Source organism: Muscardinus avellanarius (assembly GCF_963383645.1).
Source record: "Muscardinus avellanarius genome assembly, chromosome: 1".
Taxonomy (NCBI): domain Eukaryota; kingdom Metazoa; phylum Chordata; class Mammalia; order Rodentia; family Gliridae; genus Muscardinus; species Muscardinus avellanarius.
In genome coordinates, this window is record NC_137786.1 from 31,079,974 (window position 1) to 31,101,799 (window position 21,826).

Sequence of the window (21,826 nt, forward strand, 5' to 3'; positions counted from 1 at the left end):
ACAGCCAAGAATTAATGAGATATAGGCATTAAATAAAATTTCTTAGATAATAAAGTAGTAGGAATGCTGATAGAAGTTAGACTAAGGAAAACTGTCCAGTCCATTTTCTAGAACTCTGTTCTAAACTGTTCTTCTCAATATGTTAATGATTTATATCAAGACCGGATAACAAATTAGGTGAAAGTTGCTTGAAGTTGAGATAGAATTACTATTTTTGGTAATGAAAATTTTAATTATTATTCTAATAAGTTAAATTTTATAAAATAATAAGTATAAAGTATAGAAGTTCAGTCAAAAATTCAACTGTAATAAAATATGACAGAGACATAATTTATCAACAAAAGACTTCAAGGGTTAGGATGGTCCAAAATTTATGCAATTAGGTTAATTATAGTAGTATAGTATTCAATAACAGGTAAGATGCCAGTGCTCTGGGTAAGTCACATCTGAAGTAGTGGGCATAATTCTGAGAGTCATAGTTGAGAATGGGGACACTGTAAAGTATAATAATAGAAAATAGGTTGAAAATACAGTGAGACTAAGTCATGGTGAGTATAACTGTAGGGGTTGGGAGTGTACACCTAGATAACCAATTTGTAATATAGCATGATACCCAGTTAAGTTAAAGATGCACAGACCCTATGGCTCAGCATGTCTGCTTCCAGGTCTTTGTCCTAGAGAAACACTTACTTGTGGTATCAGAATGCATGATCCAAAAGGTTCTTAGCAGCGTTGTGCACAATAATACATCACTTGGAAAGTTCCCAAATGTTTCAAGTGTAGAAAAGACTTAAGAAGAACAAAATTATGTCATTTGCAGGAAAATGGATGAAACTAGAGAACATTATGCTAAGTGAAATCAACCAGTCTCAAAAAGTCAAGGGTTGCATGATTTGTAAGAAATGTTAAACTGGAGAGAAAATAGGAAAGAAAAGGGACTTCATGATAATAAGAGGAGACTAAGAAAATACTAAAAGGGGGCTGGTAGAGGAAGAAGGAAGGATAAAAAGAAGGATTAAGGAAGGAAATAGATCAAATAATATTACGTTCATATATGAAGGTATCACTAACAACCTTAATCGCATATATAGGGACAGAGAAATGGGATGGAGTTAGGCGGGAACTACAATAAAAGATGTTGCTTGCATCAAAGTGATATATATCAAAGTAATATATATCACTTTGAATCCCACTATGATGTATAATTATATTACACTGATTTAATTCTAAAAATATGTCTTATTTATTCAACAGAATGCAATTAAAAGTATAGTCAGCCCCCCATTATATCCATGAGTTCTACATATATGGATTCAACCAAACTTGGATGGAAAATATTTGGAGTGGGGGAATAGTATCTGTTCTTAACATGCATGGACATTTTTTCCTTGCCATTATTTTCTAAACAATACAGTATGCAGTATAAAGAATTTACTGAATTTGGTATTAAAAATAAACTAGACAAGATTTAAAGTATAGAAGAGAGTGTTCATAGTTTTTAATTTATCTGATGGACTTAAGCACCAATGGATTTTGGTGTCTGTGGAGGATTCTGAAACCAAACCCCCGTGGGTAAAGAAAAAACACTATATAGCTGCATACAATAATATGCATAAATTTACAAGCAACATGTCGAGCAAAGGAATCAAGATGAAAATGGATTTATATATTGTATGTCTATTATATAAAGCTGAATAAACAGGAAACACTCAAACTAAAATATTTTTGTATATGTATTTAGGTGAACAAACTATTAAAAAAAGATAGAAGAAAGAATGACTTACCTTACCATTTAAGATAGAATTTGTCTTTGTGGGGTTAGAGAGGATAAATGGATATAGGTGAGGTTTTAGGGGTGTGAGAAAAGTTCTTCTTGTCCTGGGTTGTGTTTAGAGAGGTGTTTATAATTATTCATTATGCTACTTATTGATTATAATGAAATAATGAAAGATTAAAAATTATAAGAGATACAAAATATGCAAAGATATAATGAAATAAAGATTAAAAATTATAAGAGGTACAAAATATGTAAAGATGTTGGAAACAAAAACTCAAAGTATACAAAAATAAGAAAATTCATAAGAAGTCTGATATTTACCTTCAGATATTTTTAAAAATAACATGATATCATGGAGATTTTGTTGTTGTTGTTATTGTTGTTTACTGTACTTTCCTTTGTTTATGGACTCTGAGATCTATTTTACTGGAAATTATCCTTTCCCACTTACTTTCTTACTTCCTTCATCCACATGATTGACTGCAACCATCTGTTATCATGTGATCTCCCTTTTTCCCATCCTCCAGTTCCTCACCCTGGTCCCCTCCCCGTAAAGGTTTATCAATAGGATACCTGACTCTGTTTGAGTCAAAAGAATCCATTATCTAGAATTTCCAATTAGGACCTAGAAAAGTAACCAGAACTTACTAGTTAAATTTACTAGGTAAAATGACCACACAGAAGTAAATGTAGCTACCAGGTAAAATGTTTACATAGAAATAATGTGTTATTACAAAAGCAATTTCTCACAAGGTACTTATTCCCTGGTACTGGAGGTATTTATATGTAGCCTAAATACCTAAGGGAGAAATGCAAATTAACAGGCTACAGTAACAAATTAAAATTTTAACTTGCAAAAAATATGAAAACACCTGTGAAAGTTCTTAACACATAACACAGATACAAGATCTTTATTCCCATGCAAACTTCCATCAACTTTAAATGCCTATGTTTAAATATATTTTTCTTAAATTTAAAAATGCTACTCTTTTCTCAAACCTCCAACCCACACTCCTAAAATTCATTTTGCTTATGTTTAGATTTAAGAACAATTACAATTATTCTCTTTTTATTTCAACGTTCCTGTATTTTTATTCTCCCCTTGAGTGAACATGTCATTTTATGTGCTCTATCTTCAAACTCCTAACACCTTTTTCTTTACCATTCTACTTTCTTTCCACTGTGTCCTTAAAAGTATAAGGGGGAAACATTTGTAAGCAGGCATAATGTGCTATTCTTAAATACCAGGACCTTATTGTCTAAGATAAGAAATCAGCATGGTAGAACTGCCAGTGAATAAACAACATTAATTAATGTTGACAGAATTTCTGTGGTGGATGGGCACAGAAATTCTTTAGGTCAGAACTCTCATTAATTCATTTGGAAGACTATGTACTGAAATCTAGACTGCTAGTGTAATGATAAAAAATTATCCCCGTGGTTTTTGAAAAAAGAGAAAAATATTAAGAGATGAGAGAAATGTGCATTATGTGTCATTCATTATTTAAAACAATCAAGCAGCTCATTCAACTGTGGCATGGAAATGAAAGGATATTTTTTATAGCATAGGGCATTTTTAATCATCGCTGCTTAAGGTACAAAGTATATTTTTACTTGACTTTCATTTATTCATTCCTTGAACATATCCACCAGATCATATATATTTGTGGTAATAATTTCAGTTCTATTATTTTATGTCCACTCTTTATTGTGAAATAATAGCAATTTTAAAACACTGTTAAAGTAGCTTGAAAATCCATAATGATTGCATTTTTCTATTCTTCACAAGTGGAGGCCATAATTGTGTAGGCCATTAAATACTTTTCACTTAAAGATATTTTAAAATATTCTGTAATTGTTTTAATGCCAAATTTAGAAAATTCTAGAGTATAAATAGAGGAATAAGTCATAATTTGTGGTATTGGAAATCCATGCAGCTCAAGAGATTAGGACGTCTGTGAAAGGCAGTCACTAAGATGGTCCTCCAAATAATCTCTGCTTTTTTCAACTCCTTTTGAATATTGGGTGCACATATTGACTGACTTGTAATGAGTAGAATTTGGCAAAGGGATGTGTTCTGTTTCTAAGCAAGGTTGGAAAAGAAACCTGGCTTCTATCCTGACCATGGTCTCTTTTGATCTCTCTTGGATTGTTCATCTGGGAGAACAGAATCTTGTTATGAGGGTCCAAAGAAAGGACCACAAAGTGAAGGGCTAAAGCCCACCAACAATCATAAGGCTGAATTTGAAAGGTAATCTCATCTCCAGTCCAGCCTTCAGTTAATTTCAACCTTACAAGAAAGTGAACCCGAGGAATATTGCCCATATTTCTGACCTATAGAAACTTTGAGATGATAAATACTGTTGTGAGCTGTTGAGATTGGGAATAATTAGTAATTCAGCAATAGATAACTAATAGATGTATATCAGAAACATAAAGATACTGAGAAAAGCCATATTTAATATGTAAATATTGTATATTAAATAATAATAACTTTACCTAGAAAAGAAAGGCAAAGGGGTCTAGAAACAAAAAATGACCCTTCCACAAATGTCTATATCCAAATCCAAGGCCTCTGTGAATATTTTTCTTTATATATCAATAGGGACTCTCAGTAGATGTAATTAAGAATCTCAACAGGGGAAGAATTTCTTGATGTCCAGTGGGCTTAATAATCGCAAGAGCTATAATAAAATGGCTGTAAGAGAATCAGAGTCAGAAAAGGAGATGTGGTATGCTTTAAAGTCACAAGTGAAGAGATGCAGGCAGTCCTAAAAGTTGGAAAATATAAGGAAAGGGATTCTCTTCTAAACCGCCAGGGATAAAAACAAAAAAAGCTCTGCCAACACCTCCACTTCATCCCAGTGACACTGACTGTGAACTGGCCCCCAGAACTGTATGATGGCAAATCCATGCAGCAAGCCACTTCACTGTGGTCGTTTGTAAGAGGAGGGATAGGAAACATTTCAAATAGGGTCTTTAGATGAACATTGTTTGTTTAATTGTATGTAAGTATTTTTTTTTACATTGTTGCATTAGAATCTACATCTGGAATGGCAAAACCAAGTATTTAAAACAATGCAGATTGTACAAAAAGTGATTTCCTCTTTAAATTATTTTTAAATGTATTTGTGGGGGGGTACTGGGGGTGGAACCCAGGGTCCTGCTACCTCTGGGCTATGCTCCCAGACCTATTTTATACTTTATTTAGAAACAGGGTCTCTCTAAGTTGCTGAGAGCCTCACTAAGTAGCTGAGGCTGGCTTCGAACCTGTGCGGTCCTCCTGTCTCAACCTCCCAAGCGCGGGGATTAACAGCATGTGCCACCACGCCTGGCTAAATTTTTTTTATTATTATTATTAATAGCACTCCTCATCCTTTTCCAAAACTAACCCTTCAGCATCTTTTAGTCCCCCATTAAAAGACCTGAAGTCCCAGAAATTTAAAAAATCATAAAAATTTATACTGATGAAACAGATGAGACTTTAAGCTGTTTGAAGGCCAGAAGCATTTCTCTTTTAATCATCACTGTAAACTGTGATAAAGGAACATTGCAGAGACTTAAATCACTGTTGAACATTGCTGAGTATGTACCATAAATGCATAAAATGTCAAAATGCACCTGTAATGATAGGTGGGTAGATTTGAATGGAGAAAAACCCATGCAGATTCATGCACAGTGACACATGCCTATAATCCCAGTAACTGAGAGGCAAAGACAGGAGGATCACAGGTTCAAGGCTAGTGTCAGTGACTTAGCAAGACAGTGCATTGGGCTTGGGATGTAGGTCAGAGGTAGAGCACCCTGTGTTAAATGCCAATTACAGAAGGAAGAAGGAAGGAAGGAAGGAAGGAAGGAAGGAAGGAAGGAAGGAAGGAAGGAAGGAAGGAAGGGAGGGAGGAAAAGAGGGAGGGAGGGAGGGAAGGAAGACCAATGCAGACCTTAATTCTTGACTTGGTCAGTTTCTCCTCATGAAATATAAGCAACCTGGTACAAAAAAGAATGAACAAATTTTAACTTCTCCCATAGTATGCCACTGATGGCTGGGATGGGCTTTATCCCTCTTCCACATAGACTTTGCCTAAGAGAAGGAAAGAGAAGTTCCTCCACTCTCCCTCATTAGATACACCTAAATACAACTCCAATTTATCATAGACCCTAGGTATAAAAACTCATACATTAGGTAAAATACAGAAAATCTTCAGTAATACTATATAGTGTTTCATCTATTTCAGTTGTTCAGACTACCAAAGAGTCATTTGTGGACAGGAAGAAGAACTGGAAAAAACATAGAGAAGGATATCTACCACAAATTGGCAATCTGACTGAGACTTGTCTACATCTTGGCCTTCAGCTACAAATCTGAGGATGGAATTTAGCCAGCACAAAATGTCTTAGGAGAGAAAAGAACAAAAATCCATATCCTTGTTCCAATGGGAGAGAGAAAAGATAATATTTTGAGGATTCAGAAGAAAAACAGATTGGTGGAAAATTATGAACTAACAACCTAAGAAGAAAAGTTTAAGGTTTTGGCATCTTCATCAAATTAAATTGGGGTTGGCTTCTCTGAAGCACAAAGAGGAAGGGATAAGAAGAAAACAGACCAAATAAAAAAGGGACTAGTCCAAGACCTTAAAAAGAAGATAGTAAGGTGGTGAAAGATCACCAAGAAACTCAAACATTATAATATATTAAACCCCACATGGCAGGGAATGCAGTTAAAAATGTTATGAAAAAACTAAAGCAGGGTGTTGAAATCTAATTTGATATGCTGTCCTAAAATACAAAGGAAGGAGAAATAATAAATATGGAATAAAGAGAAAAATATTTTTTAAATATTATTATTCATGATGAAGGCAAAAAATATGAAATAGTGATAAGAAATGTTCCCCAAACTAACAAAAATATTCACTTAAAAGAATTGACGCTCATTCTCCCTTAAATTGCTTCCCTGAATAAACTGGTCTGTGGCTCTACTCTTTGTTTTGGAAATTCTTTTCCAATCCATATCTGCTACATGGAGAAAATCTACACTTATATATATTGCCATATACATCTGGCAACATACTTAAAAGAATTTAACAGTATACTTGTAGAACCTCTAGATAAAACCATACATTTATATCCATATGTATTTCTTTCTCTCATAAGTTATAGATATAAATATACAGTCTATAAAACAAGGTGTTTAAATCTACCATATATATAAATATATGTACATAATTTATGTATCAAAATATATAGTCCATATTTATATCTATAACCTGAAAGTAACCAAAATTCAGCCTGGACCAGAAATTTTCTTCTGCAGAAATATTTGCAAAAAATAAAAAACTACAGCAATAATTACATAGTTCTGGGTGAAAAATATAACCAAACATGTTGTACCAGGCCAAGTGATTATTATATATAAAGCCAAGAAAAACTTATATCTTTATCTAGGAGGAGTTGTGAAGTATATTACCCACTTATTCACCATAATAATTTGAAGAGATACATCTGGTAATTAAAGAATAAAATGAAATGAGGCTTATGAACGAAGAAAGAGTGTTTTTAAAGGCAGAGCATATGGCATTAAAACTGACTTTTTAAAAAAAATCTAAATTATTTTCACATGGATGCACAGCTCAATAGAAATTAGGAAAATTATAAATGAAGGAGAAGATGTAACAATTGTTCCATAAGTAATACAGTCCCATGCTGTAAGTATGCTTGTGTACAAACATAGCTAAAAGAATGGTCATTAACTATCTAAATATTATGCTCAAAATGAAATAAATCTATCAATAAGAAAAGAACCAAATCAGCTGGGCGCAGTGGCATATCCTTGTAATCCCTGTGCTTGGGAGGCTGAGACAGGAGGATTGCACAGGTTCAAAGCCAGCCTCAGCTATTTAGTGAGACCTTGTTTCCAAATAAAATATAAAATAGGTCTGGGAGTAAAGCCCAGAGGTAGAAAGCCTCTGGGTTCCACCCCCGTACCACAAAAAAGAAAAAGAAATCAAATCCATTGTTACTTAAATCATTATTAGGAAAAATGGTATAGTCCTTAAAATAGTGTTCTGGAAGAATAACAATATTATTGAAGAACATACATAGGGAATTGTACACAATGTACTTTAGTGAGATCAAGTATAAACCATATGCATAAAAGAGTTTTGTGAAAAGAATACAGATGTGTGCATAAAAAGATTCTAGAAAGTTTGGTACTAAGTCATCAGCAGCAGTTTTCTTTGAGTGTCTTTTTTCTCCAGAGATTTATGCATTTGCTAAGTTTTCTATCATAAATGTGTCTTTTTTTAGTAAACAATATACACATTTTATGCTTCAGCAGAAATGGAAAGATGAATACTTTTCTTCATGTTTTATGAGTTTCTTTAAGAAGTAGTTGAAACTGGACCACCAATTATGGTCAGAAAGCACAGGACAATATTCAATACATAAAATTGAAAACATTATTTTGAGGGAAGAAGAGAGTCACCAGCATTTAGATAGACATCATTAAATAATTCAGGTCAGTAAGTTTTTCAGGTATATTTTCTAGCCCATGCAAGTTTCTGTGCCCATTGTGATCATAAAGTTCTCAGAGTTTAGCCTGCCCCAGGTACCATATTGAAATTCTTTGAGAGTTCAAGTAGACAAGTGTTAAGAGGTATCCTCAAAAGTACTAATGGATCAGAGCTGGCATTTAAGGTGTTATCTCTTTGCCAACCCAGAGTCATTGCTCTGAAGCAATTAATCACATGGTTAGTCAGATAGTCTGTTCATCAGGAAATATTTTTAAGTGCCAGATGTAATGCTACATTCAATCACAGTAGTGAACAAGACACCCAAGAAACCTGCTTTCATGAAGCTTATATCCTATTGTGGAAATATAGTCAATAAAAAACACATAAGAATTTTAGACAATGATGAGTACTATGAGAAAATTAAGCAAAAGAATATGATAAAGAGACACTAGATGGTGATCAGGTAAGCTCTCTTAAGAGGTAACATTTGTACCAAAATGGTAATGGCATGTAAGAGCAATCCTTGAGACCATTTGAGAGGTCATTTCACAGAGGGAACAACCAGGACAAATGTCCTACGGTAGGAACTCCTCTCTATTCAAGGAAAAGAAAACGATCCAGTACCCACGGATCAAGTAACGAGGGTATATGAGAATCAGTCCAATGAGAATGACAAAATCTACTTGAGATATTTAAACTATAAATGACACATGGCATTGGCTGCAAAGGTGGTAGAAGACCAGGAAGTCGAAGGGGATGTGAGGCGACCCAAAGATTAGCTATGGTGAGAAACCAAGGGCAGCGTCAGGCTGGGAGGACTGTTTGGATGGAGTTCTCAAAGCCCAGGCCAGGGCCGTCCAACCAAAGTCATCACACTAAGTAGACTTGTTCAGTGGAACAGGACAGGAGCCATAGAGAAGCCAGCTTGAAGAGGACAGGGCCACTGCCCCAGGGATCTCTTCCTACCTCTCCTACCAGTTTCTTCTAGAGGACTCACGCACAGGCCAGATGACACTGGAGTAGAGCAGGGAAGGAGCAGGATTGTGAGCAGACAAGAGGGCTTGGTGGAGAGCAGGTGACATGTGAGGCTTTGGGGAGCTTGATTGGAAAAGTCTTTGGAGACTCCTGGAGTACTGGGGTCATCATTTAAGTGTGGAAAGAGGATCTGAAGGGTTTAGTTCTCAAAAGGGAGTGGTGCAAGTTCTTGAACTTAGTCGCTACTTAAGCACAGTGACAGCTTCTTCCTTTGGAAAGTTTGGTCCTGTAGGTCTCCTAAGTCCTATCTCCACACAGAGATTTATGTACTCAATCCCCTAATCCTCTTCCCAGAGTTCTGTAATGATTATCACAGCAAAAAGCCGTCAGCTATCTATATTCTGTACATCTGAACTCAAATAAAATATCTGTAATTCAGGCATTGCTCAGGGACTTCAGTGATCTGCGATATATTATAGCAATTATAAGCATGAACAGATAGCCCGGCTTCAAATCCTCGCTCTTCCATCTTCTACCTATATGACCTTAGGCGAGCAAGCATTTCAATTCCTCTGTGTCTCCTGATCTGCAAAGTGAGGCCAAGAATAGTACCTATGTGAAAGCACTGTTGCAAGGATTAAGTATGTTTATACAGGATACACAATTGGAAGGTACCTTTTCCATTTTCTTGCCCCAGCCCTTTTGAAATATATGCTAGTGAGGCTGTTGAGATTTTATATTAATCTTCCAGGCTATGTTTCATGGTCAAGTTTATAAATCCCTCAAGTCAAGGTTTTTCAAAGTGAGAATGGGCAGCAGTAGCAGCAGCAGCAGCAGTTGTGAGCTTGCTAGAAATCCCAGTGCTCAGGCCCCACCACAGACCTTCTGAATTTGTTGGGCCCCATCCATCTGAATTTTTATAAGCCCTCCAGGAGATTTTGATGTGTGGCTGCTGCCCTGAGCAATAACTTTTTATTGATTCTCATAGCCTGGAGAAAACATGCCTGAACAACACTGATTTAACTTATTATACAAGGGCCTCCAGTGAACTATAGCACAGGAATAGGAAATAGGAAGTTATTTATTCAAAGTTCTTCTGAATCTTCTTCTAAACTTCTAGTTCACTGTCTATACCATAGGTGAAAGTGATTTTTAAGAGAAAAAGACAATATAATTGGGTGCATTGTTTTATGGCATTATTCAAAGTTTCTTCAAATATCAGAGTGAGTGTGTGTGTAGTGAAACACCAAATTCCTCCCATGTCAGTACTAGTACAGGGCTGGTTTCCTTAGTTCTTATGCTAAGACTTTCTACCTCACACTACCTGATGCCTTTAAGGATCCAGGACCCTGCCTTGCATCCTGACTGTTAAAAAGGGGTTGTTCTCTGAGTTAAGTTTCCAGCAGCACAAACAGGGATCCTCCTGAGGAGGAAACAACAGTGGTGGCTTTAGACAGAAAGCCATCACCCAAAGGGTGGTGGAGACAGTGGACAAAGTTTATTTGTAGACAAAGTTTATTTGTATGGGAAAACAGAAAGTAGCTCTTACCCCACTTCTACCAGGCTCCATCAGGGCCAGACACTCTCTCTTAGACCACAGACCTCTTCCAAGACCAGGATACCCATCCCCCAGATAAGGGCCTTGATGGGGTATCCCAGAGGTAGGACGCTCTTTTCTTTCAAATTATTCCCACGGCAGCAATTTTCCTTAAAGATTTACCTTTTGATTATTGGAAGCCTAAGTGAGTGAATTAAAATTAATATTGAAAATAATTTTTTCTTTTACATTTTTGCTATAACAACCCTCATTCCCCTTAAGGCCTCAGGTATGCCTCAGGCTGACAAGGAAATGTTGGAATAGGCAGAAAGAAAGCCTCTAACATCAATATCTCAAGAACTCCTTCCACTGCACTCAGAAAACAAACGCTGATCTCTAAATGCTGCTCTCTTTCATTCATTGGTTATTATGAGATTTTGGGTTTTTTTTTTTATTTTTGCTTTGTTTTGTTTACCACTGTGTCTCTATTTCAGCTAGCTCTTCTGGCTGCAGCTATTCATACACCCTGCTGCCATTAAAGCTTCAGCTCTGAGACTGTGTTTGCTTTGGTAAGCCAACTTGAATTCCTTTGGGAAGGAGACACAGAATAAATTATCAGTAAGTGAAGAAATGAAAATCTGGTCTCAGGGAAGCTTGTCCTTGAACACAACTTTGTAAAAATAAAAACCAGCCTACCTTCTAAAGTGCCACTTCTTAAGTATTCAGTTTTATATATTTAGTAGAAATGTATCTGTCCAACACTGCAACACATAGGCACAGATAAAACCTTTCAACAATTCCCCAAAGGCATAAAAAACTAAAAGGCAAATCAATACGTGGGATTGCATGAAACTGAAGAGCTTCTGTACAGCAAAGGAAACTGTCAAGAACCTCAATCAATGGGAGATTTTTGCCAACTACTCCTCCGATGGAGGACTAATATCTAGAATATACAGAGAACTCAAGAAACTCAGCACTAAGAAAACAAACAACCCAATCAAATAATGGCAAGTGAATTAAACAGACAGTTCACAAAAGAAGAAATTAAAATGGCCAAAAAGTTCATTAAAAAATGCTCAACACCATTGGCAATCAGAGAGGTACAAATAAAAAGTACCCTGAAATTTTACCTAACTCCAACTAGAATGGCAATCAATCAAAACACAAACAACAAATGCTGGCGAGGATGTGGAGAAGTGGGAACTCTAAGAGATTGCTGGTGAGATTTGAAAAACAGTATGGAGGATACTCAGAATGGGAACGAACTTACCGTTTGAACCAGCAATACCACTTCTGGGTATCTACCCAAAAGAAAGGAAACAAAACTACTAAACTAATGCACGTGTATCTATGTTCATGGTTGCACAATTCACCATTCCCAAACTATGGAACCAGCCAAGATATCCATCGACAGATGAATAGATTACAAAACTGTGGGATATGTACACAATGGAATTTTATTCAGCGATAAAGAAAAACACAACTACATCATTTACAGGGAAATGGATGGAACTGGAGGACATTATGCTAAGTGAGCTTAGTCAGTCCCAAAAAAGAAATTGGATGCCTTCCCTAATATGTGAAAGCTAGGGAGAAAATGGGTAACAGGAGGAACTCTAGATGAAGAAGGAGATCCTATAGAGGAGCAAATAAGGGACCTGAGGGAATGGAAGGGGGGAAGAGGGAAACTCTCGAAAGCACATGATGCACTTAAACAAACATATCAAAGTCAATCACTAAGCCAAGCATGGGAAGGAGGGATGAGGAGGGAATGAGGTGGGGAATGCGTAGGAGCTAACTGGGCGATGTGTGCATGTATGTCTACACAAGTCTGTTATCCCCATAACATGTATGACTAAAACGCACCAATAAAAAATTAAAAAATAGAAATGCTAACCTTTGGAATCAGATTCTATAGGAGTCTGTTTTCAGTTTTGAGACTTGTTTCTTTGGAGAATCACAATTTCCTTATGAATAAAACAGGGATGAGTAGTAATGATTTCCCTCTGTTAGTGTTGTTTGAATTAGATAAAATGTATGTAAAGCACTTGCAGTAGTTCTAGCAGTATATGCCAACTGAGTGCAGCTCTTGGTAGCATCATGATTATTGTTGTTAGTTATTGTCAATTATATTCAAAGAGCAAAATATTGAAAACACATAAAAATGCATGCAGTTCATAAAATGTCATAATTAGAAGGAAACAAAAAAGATTGAGAATATTAACCACTATGGTATTTCAGATGATTTCTCCATTGCTATTTTTATTAAACCTCTAATAATCTATCATTGCTATAGGAATTATAATCAAATATCTAATAATTTTAAAGTTACTGAGTTATTAGGAGACTTATTTGGGGGGTTCCTATTTTCACTAATAGTTTAAGTCAAGATTTCTTTAAAGGTTTGAAAGTAAGCATTCTTATATATACTGTATGCACACAGGCTTGTGCATACACACACATGCACATAAAAAATATTGCCATACCATGGCACTGGAGGTTGAATATAGAGAATTCACTAGAAGCGAATTATAAGATATCCTAAATTAAGTTACAGAACAGAGAATGGAGGAAGAGATGATAGATGTTCATTTTACCTGACAGCTTCAGGTTAAACCAACAATAACAACAAAAGCTGTTCCATATTTATTTTCTTTCCTAAATGCTGGAGATCAGCCATGAAGGCCACATCCCATTGTGCTTATACAACCTACCAATTAACAGCACAACCTTCTCTATACACTGAGCTTCTACCCCAGGACTCTGCCTGCTTCACATTGCCCTTATCTACAGTCACTGTAGGTTTAATGTAAACTATTTACTGGGGCTGGAGTTGCAGCTCAATGGCATAGAATTCCTTAGCACGAGCAAGGCCTGGGGTTCCATACAAGTACTGTAAAAGACAAATATAAGCAATTTATGTTTATTTCTCTCCAAAATTTTATTATAAAATATCCTGTCTCTTTAGGTCTCGTGGATACTTCTTAAGTTGCTATCTGGTCATGTTCTGATACCGTAAGGAATTTGTCTCAATAATGGGCCTTACTTTTTTATGTTTCCTTTAAAAGTAGCACATGTCATTCTTCCAAAGAGGAGGTCCTCATACTAACAGTACATTAGTTTACTTAAACTACCAAAAACATTGTCTAAGTAAAGCTAATTAAGATACTTTAAGAGGTACAGGTTCCCAAGACTTATGCCAAGCCTAATGAATCCAGCAATACCAAATTATTTCAAGGTTTATTCACAACCTGAACTCTTTAGATAGGATGAATAATGCTGGATCTAATAGAAAGGTGTGCCGGTAATTACTACAGAATCTTTTTAATGGTTTATTTATAGAGACACATTAAGAGAAATCCCATTAGAATTTGGAATCAGAGCTGGGTGTGGTGGCATATGCTTGTAATCCCAGTACTTGGGAGGCGAGGACAGGATAATCACAGGTTTGTGGCCAGCCTCAGCTACTTAGTGAGACCCAGTTTCAAAATAAATGATAAAAACTGGGACTGGGGATGTAGCTCAGACATAGAATGCCTGGGGATTCCATCCCTAGTACCAAAAAGAAAAGAAAAGAAAAGAAAAGAAAAGAAAAGAAAAGAAAAGAAAAGAGAAAAGAAAAGAGGGAAGGGAAGGGAAGGGAAAGGAAGGGAAGAAAGAAAGAAAGAAAGAAAGAAAGAAAGAAAGAAAGAAAGAAAGAAAGAAAGAAAGAAAATAAAGAAAGAAAGGAAGGAAGGAAAGAATTTGGAGTCATAAAATGATTTTGGTAGACTCAAAAAACAAGAAATTTGATAAGAATTGCAAAAGACAGGAGAGGGAATAGTATTACTTCCTAAATCAGAAAGGGAGAAATGAAACTTCCCATGTACATGCTCTTCATCAACAAAACATTGTTTTTCACACATAATTTTAGAGAAACAAAACTGGGCTTTATTTTGAAAGCAATTGTTTAATATAGAAAATTGACAAAGAAAGATTTTTAGCTGAGCCAGTCATTTTGAACATTTATTTGTGGTTCTGGAGAACTTTTCCCCCCACAATTGACTTCCTTTTTAGTCACCTAAACTTCTAGGTCCTCCTTCTCCTAAGTCAGATTTACAGTTGACATGAAGTAGATTTGAACTCCCAGGTGATATTCTCTCAAAACTTTCTTGGACTCTAAATTAAATGTAAAGAAGCCAGGTGTGGTGGTGCGCACTTGTAAACACAACATTTGGGAGGCTGAGACCGGAGGATCACAGTTCACAGACAACCTCAGCTACTTAGTGAGGTCCTTTACAATTCAGTGAGACATAGCTTCAAAGTAAAAAATAAAAAATAGGGCTCGGGGTATAGCTCAGAGGTAGAATGCCCCTGGGTTTCATCTCAAGTATCATAAATAAATGAATGAATGAATAAATAAATAAATAAGAAATTATTTTCACCAAAAGAAAAGAACCATACACCCTTGGATGCTAATAACGTTCTCTGTTCCAAGTGAATTTAAAAATTGTTACCTTAAGGAACCAACAGAATCTTGCAGGATCCTTAGCTTTCATAAAAGTCTGGCTTGCTTTCTTTTTTCTTTCTTCATGATTATGAACACTAAAAAGAGCTGCTTAAGCTGACAGTCATATTCACTCACATTCTATTTTAATCCAAAATTATGGCTTCTCCTTTAGTCATTTCTTAAACAATATCTACCAGTTCAAATGTATTTCTGTGATTTGCTTTTGTGCTTTTTCTTGGAAATCGATTCTGTATTTGTATTGCTATCAGAGAAACTATTTAGGCTGAAATCTCCTTTTGTTCACATTCAGAATTTCTGCTGATGTCACCTCTTGCCCCCAGAGTATCGATTTCATTATTTTGTAAAGGTTATTTGGATGTCTTTTCTCTAGGAAAAAAATCAGTCTCTATCCTTTTCTGTGATTAAAAGAAAATAATTTTAAATGTAATAGAATAATTGAGGATAATGTTGGAAATTTCAGAGTATCATTCTTTCACCACAATTCATAAATTTTATCAATAGGTAATTTTGAAAGTGAATTACATGCTAAATGCCTCAAATGTATTATTTCCTTCATTCCTTATCACTTGCCTTTAACAGAGGTAGTCATATTAGCCCTACTTTACAGATTAAAGCACTCAGGTACAGCAGTGTTGAATAGCCTGCCCTAAGTTATGTAGGTGTTATTTGGAAACCAGGAACTTGAACTCAAGTCTGGATGGCTATAATTCTGATCTTACTAAATACTATTCAAGACAACATTTTATTTTTACTATCATTGTGCAATATTTTTAGATTGACAAGCTTTATATTTATGGTAGCTCAAATTATATCTCCCAAAGATATCAGGTATTAGTCCTTATAAATATTATGTTACCTTATTTTTTTTAAATCTTTACTGGTATAATTAAGAATTTTTTTATCAACTTTCCAACATACAAGGACAGGCAGAGACCTCTTCAGTAGGACCCTGGAAGCTCAGGAAATATAAATAAGAATTAATAGGAAAAAATAAATGGGATGCCATCCAACTAAAAAGCTTGTGAACATCAAAGGAAGCCATCAAGAGTCTGAAAAGAAAGCATACAGAATTGGAAAAAAAAAATCTTCTCCATTGCTCTTCTAATTGAGGCCAATATCTACTATATACAATGAACTCAGAAAAGTTAAAACCAAAATAAACTTCCAAATAACCTAATCAATAAATAGGCAGTTAAGTAGACACTTCTCAAAAGAAGAAATACACATTGCCAACAAACATATGAAAAGATGTTCATCATTATAAATCAGTAAAATGCAAATCAAAACTACACTGAGATTCCATCCCACTTCAGTTAGAATGGAAATCATAGAAAAATAATAAATGTTGGCCAGGATGTTGTGGGAAAGGAACACTTTTAGATTATAGGTGGGACTGTAAATTAGTACAAACACTATGGAGATAAGTGTGGAGTTTTCTCAAAAGGTTAGGAATGGAATCACTTTATAATCCAGTTATATCACTCCTAGGTATTTTTTCAAAAAAAAAACTCAGAAAACTGTATTGATACATACATATCTATGTTTATAGGGCACAATTCACAATAGGTTAATTACAAAACCAACCCAGGTGCCCATCAACAGATGAATGGATACAGAAAATGTGGTATATACACACAATTAAATTTACTCAGTCATGAAGAACAAAATTATGTTACCAGTAGGGAAATAAATGGAATTAGAGAATATTATGCTAAGTGAGATCATCTAGTCCCAGAAAGTGAAAAATTGCATGTTTTCTCTCCTATATGGAAGTTAGAAAGAAATTGGTAAACTAAAGATACTTTAGATAAATGAGGAGAGATCCCAGTAAAACAGTGAAAGAGGATGAAGGGGAAGAGTTGGGGGGTTAATATTCAATGAAGGAAACAGTTCAAAAAAGGGAAGAAAGAGAAAGAGGGGGGAAGAGGAAAAGAACAAAATATGCTACAGTGCTGGTTTTGATGATGGAGAAAGGGGAGGCACAACAAGGAATGCAGATGGTCACTAGACTCTGAATAAGGCCAGAAGACAAATTTTTCCTTGGAGCCTGCAGAAAGTGTTAGTTCTGACAGCACCTTAGTTTTAGCTTTGTGAAATGATTTTTGGACTTCTGATCATGAACTATAATAAATTTTCTTTCATTTAAGCCATTAAGTTTGCAGTAATTTTCTTAAAGCAGCAAAGTGAATACAGTGACCTTGTACAAGTCATTTGAACTCAACAGATGTGAGTTCATTCTGGCTTTCCAATAATAGGTACCGAATATCTATTATGTGTCAACACTAGGACTTAGAAACCCAAAGACTAGTAGAGGAAGAAAGAGAAACAAGTAATTGTAAATACAGTGGAAGAGGCTGGAATGAAAAGATGTTTTACAGGAAATTTGGGGGTCCAAATAGGAGAAGCATCACTTCTCTCAAGGATAAAGAAGAGGCAAGGCTTCACCTGGTGGTGAAGCTTAGCTGAGTCCCAAGGGATACATGTAAATCTTAGTAGATGCTCTCCAAGACTTCTACAAAATGCAACAACCCTGGATCAGTGAACTCCAGCAGAATGATGAATTGCAGCCATTCTGAGTTGAAGTAACCCATTTCCTCAATTGCTCTTCAAAACTCACACTTGGCTTCTCTAAACTTGGCTTCTGTATATGATCCCTTTGGATGGTGACATTTGATAGAGCCTCTCATTTTGGACAACCCAAATAACCAGAATTAATTATAACCGTGCCTTCAGTAAATAACTGAAGACAATAGCTGCCATTATTTGTTGATATATCAGCTTCTCCAAGTCTCTTACAATAGTGATGTGGAAAATATCACCTCTTTAGAATATTATGGTAATTAGAGTATTTGGGGGCAAGAAACAGAATTCTTGAGTCTAGGCAGCTTTTGCAATTTAGTTGGTACAGTGAGAAATCTAGAATATACCTCATGTGAAAGTTTTTGTGTCTTCTAATTAGTCTTTTGTATGTGTGGGCAGCATCCTCAGACTCATGGCCATTTTAATATAACATCATCAAGAAATGCTGCTACTGATACCATGAGCAGATCCCCTTTTCTGGGCCAGTGCACTTATACCCAAGCTGCTATGACAATTGTGTTTGGACAAATAAAAGCCACCTTGCCTGTGAGATAATGCCCCTTGTTCCTGAGGTAGAGAAAGAAGGGAACAACTGATGGCTAGTGAATGGTTGACACAAGATATAAAAGATCCTCCTATTGTCCTAGGATGGGACCAACTCCATGTTGCAATTTGTGCCCCCCAGGGCTCTTTGGAAGACTGGGAAGAAGCCATTCTCTGAAAACATGTTCTTACTTAGCTTTCTTTCCACATTCTATTCTGTTCCCTTCCTCCTCTTTCCCAATGAGCCCACCTTGAGAAAGTACTTTTCATAAGAATCTATATATTACACTCTTCTTTAGTGAACTTGCCTCAAATACCATCTCATCCATCTCCCAGTCACCCCTTGCCCCCGCCTTATTGTCTGGGGATGTGTCACATATCTTTGCTTAGATCATAGACTATACATCCAGAATAAAGTGGATCTGTGAAAATCAATCACTAAAACTACTGTAAATATGAGTGGATGAGATCTGCTCTGTTGGATAACTTAGTTGTTTTGGCATTGGGCACTGGATAAGTCAATTTCTATTTTGGTTCCACCACCCTGAATCTGAAAGTTCAGGGAACTGGGATGAGGACATGTTGAATTATTTGAGTAGTTTTATAAACTTTTGCTAACCTAAGAGAAACAGTATTTTTCCAGCTCTAGTAATTCTCAGGCAATGTCAATGCCCCAAGTCTCTAAAGTAATTTTTAAAATTTTAATGGGAGAACATTACTTCTTTGGGCAATGACTCTACAAAAGAATAATGCAACATTTCATGATTTTCAGTGCACAGTGACACATAGCTGGAGTTGACAAAGAAAGATTCATTTCCTTGCCAAGCACAATGCTAAGAAATTATGCTATGAGACTTAAAAACCAGTCTTGTTCTGAAACCAGAAGGTCAGGACAACACATAAAAATCAAAGTGGCTAAATCTATTACAATCAAACTCATGTGAAACAAACATTTCCAAAAATCTATGACATCACCAGGAGCCATAAAATTACCTGCGGCTTCAATTTGGGGAGAAGAAAATAAATTGAAACAGAGTAATCGTATTATATTGTATAGTTTCTTCTTTTGACTTATTTCTCCCTGTATTCCAAATTCTACCCTTGAGATAGTTCCATGTTTTGGGGCTTTCTTCTCATTACCAGAAAACACAGGAAAGTGAAAAAAAGAATTGCATCAACAGCCAGGAATCAAAGATAGTATTTATTGTAGGAGAAAAAAAATGCATGGCCTCTCCTCATTTTGCTTTTAATTTTCCAGATCTCTAACTGGAGTTCTCTGTGTTTTGTTCTATGTTACCACTTACACAGAGGAAACTAAAGATAAATGCATGTTCCTGAAGAATAAAACAAATTTCTGAAAAGGAAGAAAAAATATTCCCTGTGAAGTACCTTGCAGTGTGCATGCTGATTTTGTTTGGTTTGTTTGTTTTGATTGGAACATAAACTATGTAGAAAATTTAGAGCCCACAATGATTATAGTAACTTTATAGAGATGTATCTTTGGCAAAGGAAGCTTTATAGTAACATACAGAGACGTTGCTGTATGGGAGTTCAGAAATTCATGTTCTGTCTTTGATTTACTACATTTTCACTGTGTAAACTTGGGAAGATCATTCAGCCTCCCCAGTTTAAACTTTCTTTGATGCATTAAGTAATAGTAATGCAGTGAATAACTATAATAGGGATATTTATTGAACACACATTATGTGACTAGCATTGTGCTTGAACATACATTTCAACTTCTCACTTTCTCTTCTTAAAAACTCTGATATAGCTGGGCAAAGTGGCACATACCTGCAATCCCAGGACTTTAGAGGCTAATACAGGAGGAGCAAAAGGTTCAAGGCCAGACTCAACAACTTAGTGAAACTGTTTCAAAATAAAAATTAAAATAGTGCTGAGGATGTAGCTCAGAAGTAGAGCATGTCTGGGTTCAATCCCCAGTAACACACACACACACACACACACACACACACACACACACACACATGCATGCATGCGCACGTGCATGCACACACACACACACACACACACACACACACACACACACACACACACACCTCTGATATAAGTATTTGAATCCCCCTTCTAGAGAATGAATGTATTTTTTAAGAGGCTCATGGTGTCAAATCGCACTAGAAGCCTCATCCAACAGAATTATCCAATAAGATAAACTGAGTATTTCCCATGATAAAAGGTCTCCATCTCTTTCAATGTAGTGATTCATGATGTCACCAGGGGCCTGCATATTGGCATCCATTCCTTCTGCTGTCTTTGGACTTCCTGTTTCAATTTTGATTATTCTAGCTTGACTCTTCCTGCTCACAAGTTGGTAACCACACAGTTCATATCCTCCCACAGTGAAGAGCACTGGCAGAGGGGCTATTCCTGCCCTTGGATCTTTTCACAAGCAAAAGAAATTTTCTCACAATTCTCCTAGGTTGATCTTACTGTGTTACTGGCCAACAATGAGTAACATGCTAATCTCCAAATCATCTCCAATAGCAGGCACATAATACCATAAACTTTTAGACCACATCTAATTGATCTTTGAGCCAAAGAACAGGCACTGCAATTCCTTAAAAAATAGATTGAAAAATAGATAAATAAAATTAGAAATGGATACATGGTTGTTGGATGAATACTCTGACACAAGAGCCTACAGAAGGACCAAAACTCAAATACGGTCTCCAAAGTAAAAACTAGTAAGTATCACATACCAGACTTAATCCTAAATCCATCTCATGACACACATTCTAATTTTTCTATAATCTTTTCCTGTGTTCCATTGTGTATATTACATAATTAGAAATATTATAGAGTCTGAATCATGTGTAAGATAAATTTGGGGAAACGTTATAAACTAGAAATACAGATGAACTAAATTGAGTTTGTCTTTTAGATGCTTGGTCTTCTCTTACTCTCAGGCTTCAACTTTGTGGTGGGAAGAATGGGCCTACACCTGCCCATACTTCCTGTCCCTCAGTCTTTCAGTGGCAGAGTACACAGCCAACTTCAATTCCAAACATAACTTCAATTCCAAACATAATGAATCTTGTGACTATTGAAGATGAATCCTCCCTTGTTTCAGGTAGATATTCATTCTTTGAACACACTAAGAGGAGGACAAAGTCATGATTGCATTGAGAAATGAAGAAGTTGGATGAGTACATCCTGAGAATAAAAATCACAAGAGTATTACAAGAATTAGAAAATTGATCATTTAATTCCATAAATAGAGGTAGGTCTGTGAATCATTTAAGATGGGATAAATATATTTGTTTCACTAAAAGTAGCAATATAATTCTTTATTCTTGTCCTGAAGAGAATAAGTTATCAAATACTTGGCAATTTGTACCATTTAACATGAGACCACTACTTCTTAGAGACAATAT